At 37.5% G+C, this 5,348-nt stretch overlaps 1 pseudogene; it reads right to left on the bottom strand.

Annotated features, from left to right (window-relative positions):
• Positions 1-2,068: 2,068 nt before the first annotated feature.
• On the bottom strand, positions 2,069-5,095 carry LOC149172098 (kinesin-like protein KIN-14L pseudogene; annotated as a pseudogene).
• Positions 5,096-5,348: the final 253 nt, after the last annotated feature.

Genomic DNA, 5,348 nt, shown 5'->3' with positions numbered 1-5,348 from the left:
CCCCACTTATTTAGTATTAGGAATAACACTAAATAAGAAAAGGGGTATTTACCAATATTATTTATATAAATATATACTTTTTTTTTTCTTTGCTAAGACTAACCTACGCACCCACGGGGATTTGAACCAGTGACCTATCGCAAGGAGTGCCTTAACAGCGCACCCATTCACCGTCAATCCAAAGCCCCGTGGGCTTATATAAATATATACTTAACCAAATATGTCTTTTCATCTTTTAATTTAAATAATACCAGTTTATAATAATACTCTTATATGAAGGATTATGGGATAAGATAGGATAAAAGTTTATTGTTTAATTATTTAATTAGTTTATATGTTTTTCAATTATATCTATTTTTATTTAGATTTCCTAAGTCAATTATGGGTTATAAGGAATGAACACATTTGTATCAATTAGAAAAAATGTATGTAAATGATCTATATTTATGATTTTTTCAACCATATTTATTTATATATCATCTATAACCAAAATTATTAAAATTATTAAAGAAGTAAATTAATTAAGATCCTAATAAATAAAAATAAAGGAAATTTTATTATTCTTTTATGAAAAATAAAAATATGAATAATATGAATAAAAAAGGTAACGAGTAACAAGTAAGAAAGGAGAAACAATAATTCAAATAGAAAAGAGAAATTAGGTAAATTCAAATAATCCAAAAGACAAGCGAATAAAGCTAGAAAGGAAAACCAAGCACAACGAAAAAGGATCAAGGATCCAACAACTGCTAATCTCGGGCATGGATCTAAAAGCTGCTAATCTTCCAGTCATCATTGCTGTTGAGATTGCTCTATCTCTTTTCAATTTCTTTTTAGCTTTATAGTATGTCTTAAAATTGATTTTCTTTGGCTAAGATTTTGATTTCATAGAATATAAGGAAATAGGTTAATAGCCCAAGACTCATGAGACATTTGGTAAGAGTGAAAGCCAAACTTACACTACTAGTAAGGTAAGCTAGAAAGGAAAACCAAGCACAACGAAAAAGGATCAAGGATCCAACAACTGCTAATCTTGGGCATGGATCTAACAGCTGCTAATCTTCCAGTCATCATCCCTGTTGAGATTGCTCTGTCTCCTTTCAATTTCTTTTTAGCTTTATAGTATGTCTTAAAATTGATTTTGTTTGGCTAAGATTTTGATTTCATGGAATGTAAGGAAATAGGTTAATAGCCCAAGACTCAAGAGACATTTGGTAAGAGTGAAAGCCAAACTCAGACTACTAGTAGGGTAATTCCAGGGCGTGGTTTTTCTTGAATAACCATGATGAGTCATCCTGCATTAATGTGAGTTCCAAAACTGAATTATAATCATTTTCCCCTATATATTAAAAAAAAAAGAAAAAAATATTAAAATATTATAGAAAGCAATTTACTAAATATATTTTTAACTAAAACATCATAAAAAAACACTAATTTAAAAAAAAAATTACTTATCCAATTTTAATGATTTATAATTAAAAAAAAATCTTTAAACATATTAAATTAATGTATACTTAATTCTACAATTTCTTTAAAAAATATTATACTTAATTCCAATCCCAAAAAATTAATGTATACATAAAAAAAATAATTCAATCCACACAAATCTACAATTTCTTTAAAAAATATTATACTTAATTCCAATCCCAAAAAAAAAAGCTAAAATAGTTAATAATAACCAAGCTCTCAAGAGCCCGAGATCCTATATTATAAAGATAAAATTACACTGCAAACAAACTGTTCGGATTTCAGAATTAAGTGTTGTAAGAGCACATTGTTCGAATTCCAAAATTTTGTAGTAAACATTTTCAGATTTTAAAATTGTAACCCGCAGGCAGGGATTCGAAATTAAAGTTTATTTGTTGATAAGGTCATTATGGACTAAGGGGTCAGTATCTAAATAAACTATTAATGACGTTTTCAAACAAACCTTAGCCGTCAAAAATACGTTCTGCCCCGTTCCAAAGACTTCATGCCGACGGTAATTTAAAAAATTTCAACGTATTTTACGGGCAAAATGGCCTCTGACGGTCAAAATGACCGTCAAATTCCAACCCTGGTGCAGAGTTTATCTCTTTTTGAAGGTTATTACATCAGGTTTTCCCACCTTCATCGCCTGCTGATCAGGTGGTGTCTTGCAAGTTCGCCCTGCATGCCCGTTTGGAGAAGCTGTTATCTTCGATCCCACGGGTGCTTTTCCCTCAAGTGAATTTCGCCTAGGGCGACCACTTCCTGAATTGTTGACCACTGTAAGTGGCTGCTGCCTGTTTGAGAAGGGTTGGCTCTGTCCACCAATAGATAATCTTCGCTCACCGCTACAGACAGGGGGTGATAATTCAACTTGAATTGTAGATCTTTTTTCACCATTGATTAGTTTTCCAAAGGACTGTAGTGACTTTTTAATTTGAGAAGTCTTTTTCGATGCGAATGGAGCCACAGTATCAGTTACTGTATTTATTTCACCGTCTGTACGGTCATTTCCCAGACTGCTCCGACGGTTGCCATTTTGTTTGCCTATCGGCGTCTTATTAAGCTTGGATCTCTCCCCTGAATCTACCAACTTGTCATCTTGGGTACCCACCCCAAAATTATAAATACCATCTTGTACCTCAACTTTGCTTATTCCAGGCGCTTCAAGGCTCCATCTACGATTTCGCACTGGCGTTTGGAGTTTGTGTTTGTCAATAAGTGGAGATTCTCTCGCATTCTGTAACTGTGCTACTTCTGCTTCTTTCCTCGCCAACGCCTTCTTCAAACTGTCTACCTGCTCTCTAAGCTCACGAACTTCTCCACTTTCTTTATTCAAACGTGCAGCACCAAGTTCAACAGAGGACACCCGTTCAGCGAATTTAAGGGTGCTTATTGTCTCTCCATATGAATCCGGTTCAGGACTTATGTGCACAAACATCAGAGTCTTTGCCTTGCCCCCTAATGAATCCTGAAGCAATTGAGTCAATTTGCTATTTCGATATGGCACATGCGAATTCCTCTGTGCCAATGCTGCAATAACGTCTCCTAGAGATGAAAGGGACTTGTTTATGTATTGTGCCTCCTTCAAACGATCTCCAGTTACTTCAGATTTATCTACCCTCTCACTTCCAGCAAGATCTACCAAATTAAGGCAGCTATGAAGGTTACACCCAGAAACACGATCTGTACCTTGCACATGTACAGTCAACACACTGTGAGAACGACTGCTGCGGTCATTTAGTGCAGTATAGCTAACAGTGCGATTCTTTTGGCCTAAATTCATCAAATCCAAAACATCAGAAGTTGCTTTAACAGGCATAAGTATAGCATCCGGTACATTAAATCCCTTATGACCATTATTTCGAATATCTAATTTCTTGCTTGAGGTCAGTGCTCCGAGAAGATCCCTCACTTGTTCGTTGTATACCTCTATCATTTGGACGGAGACTTCATACACCATTAAATCTTTCCTCTTTTGAGACAACTCGAAGAGGTCACTGAGTGCTCTATAGTTGACTCCCATCTCCTTTTCAGAAGCACCTGTTGGACCGCTCATGGTGTGGGTTTTCCCAGATCCTGTTTGACCATATGCAAAAATGCAGACATTGTAACCATCCATTACAGATCGGATCAATGGCTGTGTATCCATGTAAATTTCCTCTTGTGTAGAAGATGGCCCAAAAACCTTATTAAAATTGAATATCCTCTGTACATCTTTGCCCATTTTGGATGTATTGACCAGGAGGGATCCATCCTCTCCAATCAATTCCACTGCACTGTGGGCTTCAGATTGACCTCCAAAATGGGGTCGGATTCTGCAGTATACCCTTATGCTTCCTTTGAGTTCTTGAAGGCTATTATAAAGGATCTTGTTTTCTTCCAGAACTCTGTGATATCCACTAGCAGCATTAAAAATTCCTGCGACCTGGTTATCAAGCAATTCAAAATGCTTTCGCCACTCTGCCTGAAACCCTTGTACATCTTCCCGTGCTCTAAGTAATAAGTCTCTTATGTCCTTGACTTCTTTTCTTTGTGCTTCCAAACGCATCTGATGTTCCTGACTTATATGCAAAGGTTTTGGATCCTGACTTTGAAAAGGTGAACAGTCACCATTTTTCTGGTCTGGAGAATCCAAAAGGAGCTGATTGTCTTGATCCTGGCTTTTCTGAATCAAGGAAAATTTGTCTTGTTTATTTTCTGCAAAAATTGCAATGATAAGATTCATGAATGCTTGCATCGAGCCCGGTGCAGCAGTTTGTATGGCTTCAACAAAGTTCTGATCAACATTTTCCTTGTCATTTGTCATTTCTACAGCAAACCGCTTTAACCAAGCTCCCATTGTGTCTTTAGATTGAAAGATGTCACCGAGTCGTTTTTCTCCGTCATCCATGTTTATAACTGATAGGTCTGGCAGAGTTTCAGTGTCCCTTACAGGCACACAAGGAGTTGAGCGTTGAAGGAAATTTCCTGTGCTTCGTGGAATCATGGGGGACCTCAAAGGGCCTGCATATTTCCAAGAGCCATTTCCTCCACACTGTTTCCATTCATAATAAGATTTCAGCGCCAATATACAGTCAACAATCTTTGTCGTAGAACCCGGCCGCAAGCTTTCCTGCTCTAAATGAGTAGCTTCAAAAGTAGGTAACTTCATCTCTTCAGCAGCTACAAGAAAATTCCTAACATTCTCAAAATATTGATAAGCAGATAAAGGCCGTCCTTCAGGAGGAAGTGATGAAACATGATTTGCAACGACCTTAGACACTGCGCCTGGCTGAACCTTGTTGATAAGATTACATAATATGATCCCATTTCTCAAGCAAAGACGAAACTCCTCCTCAGATGGCTCGCATGGTATATCTAGAGAACCAACCATGCTCTTTATCCATGCTGTAGCTTGAAACCTCCTATTAGCTGCTTCCTCTGCTTTCAGTGAAGCAAAACGACCTTGCGATCCACTACTTTCTGCGCTAGAAACCTGTAAATCCGTGCCACTCCTGAACATATCGTCGGAAAATGCCTCGTGCCTTCTCTGACAAAACGAACTTCTGGGAGGAGGATAGGGAGAAGTGCTGGAAACCAATGGGGGAGGGACCCTGCTGGGAGTAGAATCTGGTTCCAGAGACATTTTTTCCTCTTATTCGACAAATCTCAATAGAAAACTGAAAAACCGCAACTGGAGAGGCTTGGCCCTGAATGCGAACTCAATCAGTGCGGTTCAGCAAGTGGGTATGTACCATTTACTACAGATAGAGCAACTGATCAATCAATCGAATTCAACAAGGCCTTGAACTCTCTTTCTCGAGAATAAAATTCCAAATACTCGATGCTTTAGGTAACTTGTTTTCATTTGCGAAGAGGACTGTTTTCGAAATGGGTGC

Source organism: Pinus tabuliformis, chromosome 4_2 (genome assembly GCF_031772625.1).
Source record: "Pinus tabuliformis cultivar Carrire ecotype Pingquan chromosome 4_2, CPIR1, whole genome shotgun sequence".
NCBI classification, from domain to species: domain Eukaryota; kingdom Viridiplantae; phylum Streptophyta; class Pinopsida; order Pinales; family Pinaceae; genus Pinus; species Pinus tabuliformis.
Note: the sequence above shows the minus strand (reverse complement) of the source record. Positions and strands in the feature narration are given on the sequence as shown.